The sequence below is a fragment of the Mus musculus genome, chromosome 14, assembly GCF_000001635.26.
Source record: "Mus musculus strain C57BL/6J chromosome 14, GRCm38.p6 C57BL/6J".
NCBI lineage: Eukaryota > Metazoa > Chordata > Mammalia > Rodentia > Muridae > Mus > Mus musculus.
Window position 1 is genome coordinate 31,668,963 of NC_000080.6, and position 18,124 is coordinate 31,687,086.

The following is an 18,124-nucleotide window of genomic DNA, read 5'->3' on the forward strand; positions in this document are numbered from 1 at the left end:
TGCCTCTTAATGTTGCTGCTATTTAATGCCTTTTAAAATCTGTGTGTGTGTGCCATGGAGTGTATTTGTGAGAAGGAGGTAGAGGCAGGCAGATTTCTGTTCCAGCGCAGCCAGGGATACATAGTGAGTTCCGGTCCCAAAACAGCAACAACAAAATCACCAAACTGTATGAGAGGAAACTGACCTCGTCCCGTTCTCTGGCAGGAACGTCCCTATTCTGGTCCTTGGCAGGGCAACTGAGCATGTACCCTGGATTCCAAAGGACAGCTCTTACAAGCGTGGCCTCAACGGTGGGTTTAAACCTTCGGGTGGGGCAAGCACAGGCGTCATGCCAAAAGCAAAAGGCACTGGTGGCGCCAGCCCGGGTTGACTCATCGCTTGCAAAGGCTCGGGATGAGTCAAGTCTTGAGGAAATGAACAGCTCAATCCCTCAGGAAATTCTGGGATTCCTTCGCCCTGGGAATCCCCCCCCGGGATGGTGCAGGACCTCTCCCACCAGATGACAGTGCCTGCCTGCCCTCCCAGTGCAGACTTCTCCAGCAGGCGGGAGCTGGCAGGCTGGATGCAGCTCCAGATGTGGCTGTCCACAGTCCACACTGCTTCCCTGCCCCCAAACCTCGAGAGACAGACAGTCTTTTTAAAATGCATCTTGCTACTTCATCCCAAGACAACCCAAACCCACAGGAGAAGCAGGCACAGGAAGGCTTGTCCTGAGTGCAGAGCCGCTCCATCCAGGCCTCCCAGTATGTGACAGTACTGGGCACCTGTCAGATCTTCATTTGTCCCTGCTGACTAGCCCCAGACCACTAATGACAATTAAGAATGAATTGCTCCTGCAGACATAAGGGCAACAGCAAATAATGGGGGTCGGACAAAGGGACTCTTACAGTGAAAGGAAGTTGCCAGATGGCAGAACAAAGGATAGGAAAATGAACGAAACCAGCCATTGTAGGAGGAAATATGCCAATGACTAATGACTGCGCTATGCTTTCGTTAACTATGGCTCTCAAGTTCAGGAAGCAAAAGGCGTTCTGACCACAGCATGGAGGCAGGAAGCCAAGGGTATTTTTGGTGGAAACAGACTTGGGGGAAGTGGCTTAGTCTGTGTGGGCTCTTCTGTAGGCACAGTTGTGCCTGGCTGTGGTTTTTCTCACAAAGGAAGTTAGGGCATAATGAGATATATTCAGTGAGCTTAACATCTGTATGCCAAAGAAGGAAAAAAACCAAAAGCAAACAAACAAACAAAAGACCAACAACAGCCTTCTGGAAGACTGGCCCGGTTCCACAGGCGCAGACATGCCCGCTGCGATCACCGAAGAAGATCCACGTGGTGACCCCTTCATGGGTGAGACAGCGTGGACGGTGATGGTTAACTATGGATGTTGTAACAAGTCTCCAAGTCAATAATAGCTTTCAAATAAACGCCAAATGGATTTTAACTCAGCTGCCAGAGTATTAGTAAGGACCAGGACTTTGCTGGAGGCACCAGAGAGATACCCCTTAGCTGAAACCCACTGGCCAGGCAGGCACAAGACCTAAGACTAGTCAGCCAGAGGGCCGGCTGTCATGAGAGGTAACCTGGTGTAAAAATTCCATGTAGAGGGATGGCAGAGAGCCACCCCTCTAGTTCCTGCTGAGGGTTAGAACTGCCTAAATGACCTCAAGACAAACATGGATTTTCAACATCCAACATTCAGGGTCTATATATGACAAAATAAAGTCACAGCAGTTAAAAATGTACAAGATAGCTGGGTTTATACCATCCAGGCACACACCTGAGATCCCAGCCTTCAGGAGGCTGAGGCAGAAGACATTGAGAATCTGGCCTTCCTGGGTCAAGTGAGCTCTTGCCGCAAAAACATACACCATAAACATACACCAAAAACCATCAACCAATGAAAAGTGTTTTTAAACTCAGTGATAGGAGCACAGGGAAACATCCCAAGGATGCTGCTGGGCTGGAGGACAGGCTGTGCTCTGTCCCCAGTCTTCTCTTCAAGGTCAACATCTGCTGCCTAGTCGTGACAAACAGCCCAGGCAGGTCACAGGTCGTTAATTGTCACAAGGATGCCTACCTGTTGTCCTGGGTTCCCGATGTGTCACCTCAGTTTTCACTAAGCTACAAGCAAAACCACCGCTTTCCTCATATCTAAGACAGCATGAGTGCCCACACCTGACACTGCCTCTAAGGATCAGAATCTGCAGGGATGGCGAGAAGCCCAGGCTTTTAAAGTCTCCTGACTGGTCACTGAAAGATGAAGTCTATAAACTCTGTGATTTGGAGACCAGGTGCAATAGAGGAGGCTCTAACTCTTTAAAAATTGTTGCTGTGGTAATATTCTTGCAACCCAAAATACACAGTGAGAATAAAGGGTCGGTCCGTGCAAGAAGCTGCGTTAAATTGTGGTGTGGAGTCACATGAGAGGAGGTAATTTTCTTAGAGACTGCTTATTGTCTTGGTTCACATAAATATTAGGTTTAAATGCACACACACACACATATATACACACACACGTGTATGTGTGTGTGTACATATGTGTGTGTGTGTGCACCAAAACAAACTGCTGACAGGGCAGGGCATGATGCCGCCCATCTTAATCCTCACACTTAGGAGGCAAGGTAGATCTCTGAGTTCCAGGCCAGCCAGGACTACACACATATTGAGATCATGAGTCAATTAAAACAAAAGCCAGAACAACCAAAAAACAAACAAGCAAGCAAACAAACAAAAAACCCAAACCAAAACAAAAAAATAGAAACAAAACCAAACCAAAACAAAACAAAACAAAACCCCACGGCGACGGTTGTTGCATTTCCACAGACTGTATTTCCACAGACTGTATTTCCACAGACTGTATTTCCACAGACGTCTAAGCTGTCATTTACAGTCACCTCTGTTCTTACAGAATGTTGCCAGTCCTGACCAAGGAAGTCTGTGCTCCTTGCTTTAGCTCTGGAAAGGACTCTGTGGCTGCTTCAGAACCAGCCACCATTGTGTGGAACCATTGTTATGCACAATGACACCACTTCTGTCTCTGGTGACTTCCTCCTGGGAACCCAAACAGATTCTCTGAGAAAATGCAGGCCCAGTGTGCAGGATCACAGGGTCCTGCAAGAATGGGGTCCCTAGCTTCAGCCCTGGTCGGCTTGCAGCCCCAGCAAACACTCTGCTGCCCCCCACCACCCCGGAGAAACAGACTCCACGGCCCTAGAGGAACTATGGCAGCTAAAGGCGAGAGGCAAGGCCCAAGCTGCAGACTTGGCAGCAAAAATAAGTGACGGTTGTTGTTTGGAACCACTAAGTTCTAAGACGGCTTGTCATGCAGTCATGCAGTCACCAGTCATAGCTGGCATCCATGAATCACGGGTTTGGTCTCTCTCTCTCTCTCTCTCTCTCTCTCTCTCTCTCTCTCTATATATATATATATATATATATATATATATATATATATATAAAAGCCCAGTGAGGAGACATTAGCAGCTACTGTCTGTGTGCCTGTGGGCCGTGGAGGATTGTGGGTCTCTGCACAACAGCGGCAGTGTTAAGCTGGGGGTGACATGGCCATTTGAAATGATTCCCCTGCCTGCTGCTGAGTCTCAGAAGCCCTGTCGCCTTCTAAACCACTCGTACCTCACAAGCAGCTAGTGGCTCACCAGGGCAGAGTGCAATAAAATAGTTGTTCTAGGAAATGGAACTGCTAGAATTTAGAATAAGGAATAATTTAAGGGAGAGAGGAGGGGAGAGAGAGAGAGAGAGAGAGAGAGATCTTTTGAGTTACACATTCTAACTTTAATAGTCTGTGCCAGACCAGCTTTGAACTCCCAAGTGGTTAGCCACATATAGGTTTGGGAGTGGCCCAACCATTGAGCTGTTTAAGGAATACTAAAATATAAGTGCCACGTGTGTGTGTGTGTGTGTGTGTGTGTGTGTGTGTGTGTGTGTGTGTGTGTATCTTTCATTAGGGAATCCAGAACACTGGGGTGGGTATGGAGGAACATACCAGGGAGATTTGCGTAGAGGTTGGCAGCAAGTGCTTCAACTGTTAGGACTCCCACAGGAACACCAAGCTACATGACTGTCACGTTTGTGTGGAGGGCCTAGGGAGTCCCATGCAGGCTCCCTGGTTGGCAGTTCAGTCCTTGTGAGCCCCTGTAGGCTCAGGTTATTGATTCTTCAGGTTTCCTTGTGGTATCCTTCACCTCTCTGGCTCCTTCCCTTTCTTCTGAAGGATTTTCCAGGCTCCACCAGTTGCTGAGTGAAACCTCTTGACAGTTGGGCTAGAAGCCAATCTGTGAGAATAGCAGAATAACACGGGAATCATTTCATTGACTTTTTTTTTTTTTTTGCCTGTTGTGTTTGGATTTATCTTAGGTCCTTGGGCTATCCAGCTGATGGTTCCTGACCCTCCAGGCAATGTTAGGGGTAGGCTTCCCCTCATGGCATGGGTCTTAAGCTGGATCAATTAGCCATTCCTACAATTTCTGTCCCACCTTCACCCCAGCACATCTTGTAGGCAGGACAAAATATACATTGAAGATTTTGTGCTGGGTTGGGGACACAAACATTTCTATATACACACACATATTGAAGTGTGTGCTTAGACATCAGCATCTTTTAAACAACTAGACATCAGGCTTCAGATTTAGACATCCTGAGTTCACAGCTGTACCTGTTCCCATTACAGGGTACACTACTGTAATCTTACAGGCAGGGGGAAATGTGGGTCTAAAGTTTTGTGGCTGGGTTGGTATCCCAATCCCTCTACTGGAACTCTTGGCTGGTTGCAGGTGATGGCTGGCTCAGGCTCTGTATCTCTCATTGCTAGGAGTCTTAGTTAGGGTCACCCATATTGATTTCTGATAGTTTCCATTGCACTAGGGAGATGCCCCCCCTCCAGTCATCTCTCCCAGCACTTCCTCCATCCATCTTCTCCAAACCTGATCCTTCGTGTTATGATTCCCACCTCCCTTTCCAGAACCCTACCTCACTCAACCTATCGTAGTAGCCAATTAACCTCTATGCAAATCAGCATAGCGGCTACCAGCGGCTTTGGTGTGTTCCTTGTTATCCACTCCAATGTTCTGGGTTACTGAATGAAACACACACACACACACACACACACACACACACACACACACACACACAGCCTTATATTTTAGTATGCCTTAAACAGCTCAATGGTTGGGCCACTCCCAAACCTACTCGGGGCTAACACTCCCCTCCGATACTCTTGAGTTATTAGTTACTAAAATCTATATTCCATTTTTACTAGCCTAGACCCAATCAGGCAACCCCCTAGGGCCACTCTTCCCCGGCTCTTACATGATTGGTGTGCTCTCTCTTCTGTACCTCTTCAGCCCGGACCTTACTCCTTTCCTGGCATGGTGACTCTAAAACCTCTTCCTCTCTCTCAGCCCCCTTGAGTCCCACCTCTGTATCCCTGTCTAGCTATTGGCCAACAGCAACTTTATTTACCAATCAAAGCCAGATGGTGGCAAGGACCCTCAACATCTTACATGTGGATTCTTGGGCAATTTTGGGAACTCAAGTACGTAATACAAGCATTACATCAAATCTACAACACCAACCATCCTCAATGTCTATTCTATTTTTCCTTTACAGTGAGATTCATGCACACACACTCCTCCCACTTGAACCCTCCTTGTTACTGAGCCTCTTTGGGTCTGTGGATTGTAGCATGGTTATCTTTTATGGCTAATATCCATTTACAAGTGAGTACATATCATGTCTGTCTTCTGGGTCTGTGTTACCTCAGTCAAGATGATCTTTTCTAGTTCCACCCATTTGCCTACAAATTTCATGATGTCATTGCTTTTAACAGCTGAGTAGTATCCCATTGTGTAAATGTACCACATTTTCTTTATCCATTCTTTGACTGAGGGACATCTAGGTCGTTTCCAGTTCCTGGCTATTACAAATAAATTGCTATGAACATAGTTGAGCAAGTGTCCTTGTGGTAGGATGGAGTGTCCTTTGAGTATATGCCTAGGAGTGGTATAGCTGAGTCTTGATATAGATCAATTCCTAAGTTTCTGAGAAACTGCCAAATTGATTTCACAGGTTTGTACTCTCACCAGCAATGTACAAGTGTTCCCCTTGCTCAACATCTTCACCAGCATGAGCTATCACTCAAGTGTTTTATCTTAGCCATTCTGAAAGGTGTAAGATAGAATCTCAAAGTAGTTTTGATTTGCATTTCTCTGATGGCTAAGGATGTTGAACATTTCTTTAACTGCTTCGTGGCCATTAGAGATTCCTCTGTTGAGAATTCTCTGTTTAGATCTGTACCCCATTTTTAAATTGGATTTTTTGGTTTGTTGATGTCTAATTTCTTGAGTTCTTTATATATTTTGTATATCAGCCCTCTGTCTGATGTGGGGGTTGGTGAAGATGTTTTTCAGTTTCATGAGATCCCACTTATTAATTATTGATGTTAGTGCCTTTGATATTGGCTCTGTTCAGGAAGTTGTCTCCTGTGCCAGTGTGTTCAAGGATATTTCCCACTTTTTCTTCTTTCAGATTCAGTTTATCCATTTTTATGTTGAGATCTTTGATCCACTTGTACTTGAGTTTTGTGCAGTGAGGTCGATACAGATCTATATGCATTCTTCTAAATGACAACATCCAGCTAGCCTAGTGCCATTTCTTAAATATATTTTCTTTTTTCCATTGTATAATTTTGTCTTCTTTGTCAAAAATCAAGTGTCCATAGGTGCGTGGATTTACTTCTGGATCTTCAATTTGATTCCATTGATCAACCTGTCTGTTTCTATGCCAATACCATGCAGCTTTTATTACTGTGTAGTACACTTTGAAATCAGGATGGTGATGCCTCTGGAAATTCTTTGATTGTACAGGATTGTTTTAGCTATCCTAGGGTTTTGTGTTTCCATATGAAGTTGAGTATTGTTTTTTCAAGGTCTGTAAATAATTGCGTTGGAATGTTGATGGGAATTGTGTTGAATCTGTAGATTGCTTTTGGTAAATGGCTATTTTTACTATGTTAATCCTTCTGATCCATGAGCATGGAAGAGCTTTTCTTATATCTTCTCCAATTTCTTTCTCCAAATCATGAAGTTCATGTCAGACATATCTTTGTTTTGTTTGGTTAGTTACACCAAGATATTTTATATTATTTGTGGCTATTGTGGGGTGTTTTGTTTCCCTGATTTCTTTCTCAGTCCATTTATAATTTGTATAATAGAGGGCTACTGACTTTTTTGAGTTAACTTTGTATTCAGCCACTTTGTCTACCAACTATAGGAGTTTCCTGATAGAATTTTTGGGGTCTTTTATATATACTATCATATTATCTGCAAATAGCAATATTTTGACTTCTTCCTTTCCAATTTGTAACAACTTGATCTCCTTTAGTTGTCTTATTACTCTAGCTAAATCTTCAAGTCTATATTGAATAGATATGGAAAAAGTAGACAGCCTTGTCTTGTCCCTGATTTTAGTGGAATTGCTTTAAGGTTCTCCCTGTTTTGATGTTGGTTATCAGTTTGGGTTGAGGTATATCTTTTTTATCCCTGATCTCTCCAAGACTTTTACTATGAAGGGTCTTGGATTTTTGTCAAAGACTTTTTTAACACCTGTACTGGCTAGTTTTGTGTCGACTTGACACAGCTGGAGTTATCACAGAGAAAGGAGCTTCAGTTGAGGAAATGCCTCCATGAGATCCAGCTGTAAGGCATTTTCTCAATTAGTGATCAAGGGGGAAAGGCCCCTGGTGGGTGGGACCATCTCTGGGCTGGTAGTCTTGGGTTCTATAAGAGAGAAGGCTGAGCAAGCCAGTAAGGAACATCCCTCCATGGCTTCTGCATCAGCTCCTGCTTTCTGACCTGCTAGAGTTCCAGTCCTGACTTCCTTGGTGATGAACAGCAGTATGGAAGTGTAAGCTGAATAAACCCTTTCCTCCCCAGCTTGCTTCTTGGTCATGATGTTTGTGAAGGGATAGAAACCCTGGCTAAGATAGCACCTAATGAGATGATAATGTGGGTGTTTTTTTCTTTCAGTTTGTTTATATGGTGCATTACATTGATAGATTTTTCCTATGTTGAGCCATCCCCACATCTTTGGGGTGAACCCTACTTGATCATGATGTATGATCTTTTTAATGTGTTCTTGAAGTGGGCTTCTGAGTATTTTATTGAATATTTTGTACCAATGTTCATGAGGGGAATTGGTCTGAAATTCTCCTTCTTTGCTGAGTATTTGTGTGGTTTAGGTATCAGGGTGACAGTGACCTCATAAAATGAATTTGGCAATGTTCCTTCTGTTTCTATTTTGTGGAATAATTTGAGGAGTATTGGCATTAACTCTTCATTGAAAGTCTGGTAGAATTCTGCACTAAAACCATCACATCAGGCCCTGGTCTTTTGGAGGGGGGTGGGGGAGACTTTTAATGACTGATTGTATTTCATTAGCAATTATAGGTCTTGTTTATCTGATCTTAATTTAACTTTGGTAAGTGGTACCTATTGAGAAAATTGTCTATTTCTTTTAGAATTTCCAATTTTTTTTTGAAGTACAGGTTTTTGAAGTGAGACAATAATTCTTAGGATTTCCTCAGTATCTATTGTTATCTCTCCCTTTTCATTTCTGAATTTGTTAATTTGGATATTCTCTCTCTCTCTCTTCTCTCTCTCTCTCTCTCTCTCTCTCTCTCTCTCTCTCTCTCTCTCTCTCTCTCTCTCTCTCTCTCTCTCTGCCTCTCTCTGCATTTTAGTTAGATTGGCTAAGGGTTTGTTTACCTTGCTGATTTTCTCAAAGAACCATGTCTTTGGTTGCTTCTTGGGTGTGTTTGCTTCTTTTTGTTTTAGAGCTTTCAGGTGTGCTGTTAAGTTGTAGTATGAAGCCGGGCATGGTGGTACACGCCTTTAATCCCAGCACTCGGGAGACAGAGGCAGGCAGATTTCTGAGTTTGAGGCCAGCCTGGTCTACAAAGTGAGTTCCAGGACAGCCAGGGCTATACAGAGAAACCCTGTCTCAAAAAACAAAACAAAACAAAAGTTGTAGTATGAAATCTTTCTAATGTCTTTATGAAGGCATTTAGAGTTGTGAACTTTCTTCTTAGCACTGCTTTCATTGTTCCCATAATTTTGGGTAAGTTGTGCCTTCATTTTCATTGATGTCTAGAAAGTCTTTCATTTCTTTCTTTATTTCTTCTTTGACCAAGTGATCATTCAGTAGAGAGTTGTTCAATTCACATGAGTTTGTAAGCTTTCTCTTGTTGAAGCTCAGGTTTAATTCGTGGTGGTCTGATAAGATACATGGGGTTATTTCAATTTTCTTGTATTCGTTGAGAGTTGCTTTGTGACTGAATACATAGTCAATTTTGGAGAAGGTTCCATGAGGTGCTGAGAAGGAGGCATATTCTTTTGTGTTTGGGTGAAATGTTCTGTAGATACCTATTAGGTCCATTTGAGTCATAATGTCTGTTCCATGATTTCTCTGTTTAGTTTCTGTCTCAGTGACCTGTCCATTGGTGAAAGTAGGGTGTTGAAGTCTCCCACTATTAATGAGTGGAATTTGACGATGTGTGATTTAAGATTTACTAATGTTTCTTTTACAAACATGGATGCCCTTGCATTTGGGTCACAAATGTTCAGAGTTAAGATGCCATCTTGGTGGATTTTTTTCCTTTGATGAGTATGAAGTGTACTTCCTCATTCTTTTGTTTAATTTTGGTTAAAAGTCTATTTTGTTAAATATTAGAATGGCTATACCACCTTGCTTCTTGAGTCCATTTGCTTGGGAAATCGTTTTCCAGTCCTTCACTCTGACATAATATTTATCTTTGATGTTGAAGTGTGTTTGTTGTGTGCAATAAAAGGATGGATCCTGTTTTCACATCCATTCTGTTTGTCTGTGTCTTTTTATTGTAGAAGTTAGTCCATTGATATGAAAGATATTAATGACCAATGATAATTAATTCCTGTTATTTTGTTGGTGGTGGTGGTTGTGTGTGTGTTTCCCCTTCATTGGTTTTGCTGGTATGAAATTATTTATTTCTTGTTTCTTTGGTGTATTTAAGTTTCTTGAGCTGGAGTTTTCCTTCTAATATTTTCCATAGAGATGGACTTGTGGATAGATATTGTTTAAATTTCATTTTGTCATGGAATATCTTATTTTCTTCATCTATGATAATTAAAAGTTTTGCTGGGTATAGTTAAGAGTTTTGCTGGGTATAGTACTCTGGGCTGGCATCTGTGGTCTCTTAGAGTCCACAAGACATTTGTTCAGGCCTTTCTGGCTTTCAGAGCCTCTGTTAAGAAGTTGCGTATACCAACAAGCAGCTGAGTCAGATGCAGATATTTACATCTAACCAGTGGACAGAAGCTGCTGACCCCTGTGGTTGAATTAGGGGAAAACTGGAAGAAGCTGAGGAGGAGGGCATCCCTGTAGGAGGACCAGCAGTCTCAATTAACCTGGACCCCCAAGATCTCTCAGATACTGGACCACCAACCAGACAGCATATGCCAGCTGAAATGAGGCCTCCAACACATATACAGCACAGTATAGCTGGGTCTGGGTTCAGTCAGAGAAGCTGTACCTAACCTTCAAGAGACTGGAAGCCCCAGGGAGTGGCGAGGTTTGGTGGGGTGGGGGGGATGGAGGGAGTATCCTTGTGGCTGGGAGGAGGTGGGGATGTGGAATAGTCAGAGGGAGGACTGGGAGGGGGATAAAATCTGGAGTGTAAGAGAAAAAATTAAATAAAAAAAAAAGAAGTTGGGTATAATTCTATAGGTCTGCCTTTATATATTACTTGGCCTTTTTCCTGTGCAGCCTTTAATATTCTTTCTTTGTTCTGTATATTTAGTGTTTTGATTATTATGTGGAGGGGAGACTTTCTTTTTGGTCTAATCTACTTGGTGTTCTGTAAACTTCTTGTACATTTACAGGCACCGCTTTCTTTAGGTTAGGAAAATTTTCTCCTATGACTTTGTTGAAAATATTTTCTGGGCCTTTGATCTAGGAATAATCTTCCTCTTCCTTCTCCTTCTCCTCCTCCCCCTCTTCCTCCTCCTTCTCCTCCTCCCCCTCTTCCTCCTCCTCCTCCTCTTCCTCCTCCTCCTTCTCCTCCTCTTCCTCCTTCTCCCCCTCTTCCTCCTCCTTCTCCTCCTCTTCCTTCTCCTCCTCCTCCTCCTTCTTCTCCTCCTCCTCCCCCTCTTCCTCCTTCTTCTCCTCCTCTTCCTCCTCTTCCTCCTCTTCCTCCTCCTCCTCTTCCTCTTCCTCCTCCTCCCTTTTCTTAGATTCTTATTTTTCTTAGGTTTGTTTTTTTTTTTTTCCATAGGGTCCCAGATTTCCTGGATGTTTTGTGTTAGAAAGATTTTAGATCTAATATTGTTTTTTGATTGATATTATCAACTTCTCCTATTGTATTTTCTATGCCTGAGATTCCCTTTTCCATCTCTTGTATTCTGTTGGTGATAATTGTGTTTTCTTTAATGCTTCTATTTTCATTTTCAGATCTTGGACAGTTTTATTTATTTTCTTCATCTTTTTATTGTATTTTTCCATATTTCTTTAAGGGATTTAATTTCCTCTTTAAGGGCCTCTATCATCTTCATAAGATTGGAATTAAGGTCATTTTCTTGTGCTTCAGAGCTGTGTTGGAATACTCGGGGCTTGCTGTATTAAGGATAGCTGGGCTTTGGTGGTACCATATTGCTCTGGATATTGTTAATTGTGTTTTTATACTGGCCTCTAGTCATCTGCGTTTGGGGTTATTATAGGTTTAGGTTCTGGTTTCTGAGTTTATCTTTGTTAAATGGTTTTCCCCCTTGGTTTCTGTTTCCTCTCTTGTTTTCTGGCTTGAGCGGCCTGGGTTTCTGGTGACTGTTGAATCTTCAGGCCTAGTAGGTGTCTCTGATGGAGTCTTTGTGGCCTGTGTGATCTCTTGCTTTGAGGTGGCAATGTTGCCTCTGGAGATCCAAGTAACTGTGTGGCCTCTGGAGTTCTAGTTACCTGCTTGGTCCCTGGAGTTCCTAGTATGGCATGGCCTCCAGTAAAGCAGAAGTGTTCTGCCAAAGTTGAGAGCCCAAATATGGGGCTTAGGCGAAAGGTACTATTGAAGGATGTTGGATGGGCTTTAAGTAGTACTAGCAGGCAATGGGGTGTATCTTACCTGGGGTTCCCTAGTACAGTGTGGCCTCTGATAAAGCAGAAATCTGCCTGAGTTGTGGGCTGGAATATGGCGCCCAGGGGAGGGGGTGCATTTTGGGGCTTTTGAGTAAGCTTTCAGGAGTGCTGTGGGGGCTGGGGGTGGTGATGAAGCTCAAGTTTTTAAGGCATTATCAGATACATGAAAACCAAGAAGCAAAACCAAAGCCCACATCCATAGATAATAGAAAAGCATATATATTTTCAGTAAAAGTCAGTGCATCTTCAAAGAATAGTTGCATGCCCGAATTTCCAGCAACCATTAAAAGAACAAAGAGGGTTGTGTCCTCTGAATATGATGCGCTCTTCATGGGGACTGGCGCAGACAAGGCTGAGCCGTGCCAAGGGCTTGACGTATACGTGAGGCAAATGGCTGAACGATAAACAAAGATGTACTTGTATGAGAACCAATTCTTTGGCATCATAAATGAGCTTTGAAAGTGCAAGAAAAAATTCGTTGCAGTTAATATACAATGTGTGTGTGACAGTCTACCAATTCTGAACATTCTATCTCGGAGCTTCCCAAGGAATGGGCAATGAGTGCTGAACATGTAAAAGGAACACGATTAAATACAGATTTATCCCTGCAAAGTAATTCTATGAAAAGACTAAGACGTTAAAGGAGACACCAGACTTAAGAGAACTGTTTGGGGAGTTAAGAGGAAGTCTGGTTTCTTAAAAAAATTTGCTGGGTGACTTTGAGTACACACATGTCTTGACCTCTCTGGGCCGAAGGGTCCTTTCTGTGGGGTGGAGGAGACTAAGCCTGTGGCGTCAGACACTTCCATTCTTTGGTACAGTAAATAGGAGTAAGTACCATCCACAGGACTGGCCCTGATTATAGAATGCCTTGTAAACAAAAACAAGGACTTAATTTGGCACCAGAATCCTGCGTTCCTAGGCTGGAGGCCGCCTGCTCTTTCAGCTCATCTGTTTAGGAAGTTTAGATTTTCACAGCTGCTACTACCATTTACTGATACTAGAAGGAGCTACTCTGAACCATCCGTGCTCAAACAGCCATTGTCTTTTGTGCCTTAAGTTGGTGTGTTTAGCTGTGCAGGATCCTCTTAGCTGGGGATAGAAGCTACTTCAAAGGCAGTTCCTCCAAGGCCACACGTGCCTGGTAGAGGGGTAGGGAAACAGGAAGACCCCAGGGGTGCTCCCCTGCTTGGCTGCTCTGTGTACCATACTGTGCCAAGAGGGTTGCAGGACAGCTGGGACTTGCAACTGATCTTCATGGGTAATGGAGACAAGAAGAAAGAGCCTCCTCCATTTTCTTTTTAACAAAAATGATTTATCGGGTGTGTGCAAATACAGTGTGCATGTGGAGTTCAGGGGACAGTTTATGGGATCTCTCTCTCTCCTCTCTCTCTCTCTCTCTCTCTCTCTCTCTCTCTCTCTCTCTCTCTCTCTCTCTCTCTCTCGTTAGATTCCCAGATTGTCAAACTGGGTGGAAAGCATTTCACTGATGAGCCATGTCATTGCCTGTGTATCCATGTTTGTTTGTTTTGTTTTGTTTTTTTATTTCAGTACTAGGAATGAGAGCCAGGGCCCTGTATATGCTGGTATTTATGTTTATATTATTTGTGTGGATGAGTACAGCCAAATGTGTGCCCCAGTGAATATGTGCCAGTCAGAGGACAACTTTGGGGGAGATGGTTTGCCCCTTCCACCATGGGACCTGAAGATCCAAGTCAGGCTGTCTATCACCCAAGCGCCTTTACTGGCTGAGTTATCTTGCTGACCCCGTTTCTTTGTTTTGAGGGGAGAGACAAGGTTTCATATAACCCAAGCTGGCCTCAAACTCACTATTCACATTCCTTAAGGTTGGGCCAGAACTAGATATAGTGACACAGCTCCCTCCTACAGTCAGAGTCACATGTGCCAGGAAGCAGCTGGTAAAGCAATCCCAGCCACCTTAAACCTGTCTCAATGGAGGTTTCTACACCATTGGTAGGTTTATTTAGAGTTTACTAGTATGCCAGTTGTAGTAGCTAATGTAATGCTTTTGCTCTAGAAGATATTCCTTTAATTTAGTTTCGTGTGTGTGTGTGTGTGTGTGTGTGTGTGTGTGTGTGTGTGTACATGTTCACCCAGGTGTTCAGAGGCCAGAAAAGGGCATAAATTCCCTGGAGCTGGAGCTATAAGTGGTTCTTAGCCACTTAATATGAATGTTGGAAGCCAAACTCAAGTTCTCTGAAAAGGCAAGCACTCTTACCACTGAGCCCTCTCTCTACCCCAAGACACTTTTACTAACATATTTCACAGAGGAGAAAATCCCTGAGACTCCCAGGTTGTATGTGAGCAAGATTTTGAAATTGTGTGGTCTGTGCATGAGAAATTAATGAATTGACTAACAACTGTATTCTCATAAATTGCTAGATTTAAGAATAGCCATGACGCCGGGCGTGGTGGCGCACGCCTTTAATCCCAGCACTCAGGAGGCAGAGGCAGGCGGATTTCTGAGTTCGAGGCCAGCCTGGTCTACAAAGTGAGTTCCAGGACAGCCAGGACTATACAGAGAAACCCTGTCTCAAAAACCCCAAAAAAAAAAAAAAAAAAAAAAAAAAAGAATAGCCATGACAAGGCCTGCCTAAGCATGCTGCAGGAGAGAGACTCTTCCTGTGTTGGGCAATGTCCTGGCCCAGAGCTATCCCACATAGCTCAGATGGTCTCAGAGGCACAGGAGATCCTGCCTGTGGGTGAGTGGAGGGGTGCTTAGGGGAGTCCCCAGAGCAGCCTGGCAATTTCTCTGGGCATGAAGTTTATGAGCCTTCAGCAATTTCTCTGGGCATGAAGTTTATGAGCCTTCAAGCAGACAAAGGACACCAGGGGACCGAGGACATAACCTGCATGGCAACAGAGATGAGCAGAGGTGTCACTGTGCTCAAGGCAAGCAACAGTGCATCTAACCAAGTGCTGGTCAGCCCAGAATGTGTGTCAGCCCTTTCAAAAGCTCTTCTCTGGTTAATGATGGAGTCATCTTGCCCATACCTCTTACCTGAGTGATGCTACGCTGCCCCACACAGAGAAACAATAGTGTTTGGGAATGAAAGTGCCTGGTGTCAAAAGAATATTGCCAGGCCATTAAGCACAGCTTCTCAGTGTACCGCCTAGTGTTTTCTTGCCCATGCTTTGGCAACCCCCACCCCCATTTCCTAGATATCTGGATCATATCTTTGGGAGTCACAACTACTCCAGATCAGCTGCACCTGCCTTAGAAGGCAGTACTGCAGGCAAGACAGGGCTCAGAGCCCTGCAGCCCTGCCCTCAGCTGCTGCAGCTCTCAGTAACTCAGCAAGATGCAATGCTGGTGATTGGTGCAATGCAGGATTTGAGACTGGTCTATATGTGGGGCCTGTGATTGGTAGAACTGGAAACTGTACTGAGGTTGGTGCAAATACAGTCTACACCAGCGGGGGGGGGGGGGGGTAAGGCTCAAAAACCTTAATTTGTACACACACTCTCATCTTGAGTCAGCCTTGAGGAGCCTTCTCTGCCCTGTAGTGCTCCATTAGGCCAGGCTTTCACCCTCGGCTTCTGAGAACATGCTGAGGATACTAAAGCAGAGACATTCTGGGAAGAAGGGCACTCTGGGCCCAAGGGCTTCTGTGTACTTTGTCAGATATTTGTCGCACAGAAGGAATTGATCACTGATGTCTTTGAGGGTAGACTTGAAGCCACCTCAGGCTCCACCCTCCCTAACTTCCTTCCACAAAGGCATTTCCTTTAGTCAGACTCTTGCACAGTGAATGTGCGTTTTTGCAGACGCAGACCAAGGCAGTAGGTTTTAGATGACTTTTGAATGATTTTCATTCCCTGAAAAAACATAACGTCTTCTTTAGGAGAAGAGTGTCATAGCAGCAAAGTGTTTGGCAAGTCGCCTTTCAGGAGTGCTCCCTAACACCAGACCATGTCCCATCTCCTCTGCATGTGTCCCTCCTACCGATCTTCCATGATCCCTTCTCAAAAAAAAAAAAAAAAAAAAAAACAAGAAGCCCCCAAGCAACAGCAGCCAGAGAGATAAAAGAATAGGAAAAAATGTTAAATGTTCTCATTTTACAAACAAAACCCTCAAAACACTTGAAGTTCAGAGAAGTTAAATGACTAGTTTTAAAGTCACAAAGCCATCAACTCACTGAGTTCAGATTCTAGGCTGTCTATTATCTCATTTAATCCTTCCCATAAAATGCCAGGGCAGAGAAGAGAGCTAACCTTTACCCTGTGCGTGTTACACACCAGCCCCCTTCCACGCACTCTCACTTAATTCCCACCACGTCTGTAGCAGAGATGGCAGCACTGCTCGGAAACCCTGTACATCGCACACCACTATTGTTTCACAGCCAGGAAACAAAGGCAAGGAAAAGTGAAGAGATGGCCCTGTCAGGAGGCAACACTGTCACAGCCATTGGGAAAGGCTCTCTGCTTCAGCTCCCCTTCACAGAGGTCTGCTCGAAGCCCTGCCACTCACGGTGGGGTTCTGCGGGAATTCTACCTTCCTCTTGCCTGAACCCTACACCATGCTTTTCATGACTTGAGACACATATAAAACACAGTCAGGGTTAGCTGGACTCTAGCACTGAGACTCTGCAGCAATCGCTCTGATGGGCAGGATGGCTAAGGGATGGGCAGGCGCTGGTATGTCCAGGGTGGATACGCGGGGCGTGCGAATGACCCGTGTCCCCTGTGTCCCCTAGAGGGGCAGAGAGGGCGAGGAGCTGCTTTACCACACTAACCAGAACGGTGCACAGCTTCGGGACTTGAGAACTGCTTACTTCCTGATTTTGACATTTTCATTTTCTGGTCTACAGTGAAACCACAAAGGGGAGAACACCCTTTATCTGGCTTGGTAAGGTCTGTTGCCTATTTTCCACAAAGGGTTATTATAGATCTATTTTTAAATTAATATTCTATTTTCCAAATTCAGAGCCTTAACCTCTCTTTTCCAAGGCTTTAAAAAGAGTTTAACATTTTTTTGTTTTATTATTTGGGAATCTCACATGCACCCGTTATGCTTGCTTCCCCCATGTGAGCCCCCCTCACTGGTGACCCTCCACCTCCTAAAAAGAAAAAGAATGAAAGAAAGAAAACCCACAAGTCCATTTTGTGTTGTCCACACAATCATGGAGCATGGACAATTCCTAGTGGTCAGTCTCCCAAGGGAAGATGAGTCTTTCCCACCTGCATCCCCACCATAGGCCATCAACTGTGGAGAGCAGTGAGACAGCTGGGGAAGAGCAGGACGGTTCCCTCAAACTTGTGCCATGGTTGGCACCTCTGTGAGGCTGCTGCAATGTCAGGGCCAGCTCATACTTCCACAGGTGCAGGCCAGCTCTCTGGCATGCCCACACCATGCTGGTGAGGGGTGGGGCCAGCTCTCCCTGATCCACAGACATAAACATGGCAGCCCAGACCATGGACATCAGACCTCAGGAGTAATGTAGGCCACAGACATCAACACAGCCCCTGGTCTTATCAGGACCAGTGACCTACTCATGGCCCTCAGTGGGTGCACAGACCATGGACTTCATGTCCTCAGACGGCTACACATGCCAATCACAACTAGCAGGCCCTCAGAGGGCATCACCAAGGCAACCAGTCACCAGGACAGACTACAAACATCCACATAGATCTCAGGCTTCCTGGATGCCTGGGGCAGTAGAATGGACCAGACACCAACATGGCCCCTGGTGGCATCATGGACAAAGGTGGTCTTTCAAGGAGATCCAATCCAGTCGTCTCAGGCTTCATTGTTGCCTAGAGCCAAGGTGATCCTGTGGCCCCTCAGCTGGGGCTGAGTCTGTATCTGCATAAGTTCCAGGTTGTTGCACCACTCTGCCAACCTTACATTCCATTTTTCTATTTTTCCCCATCTCTGCATCATGTCTATGTTCATCTTAATGGTGCCCACTGCCCTCCTCCGCCCACAGTGAG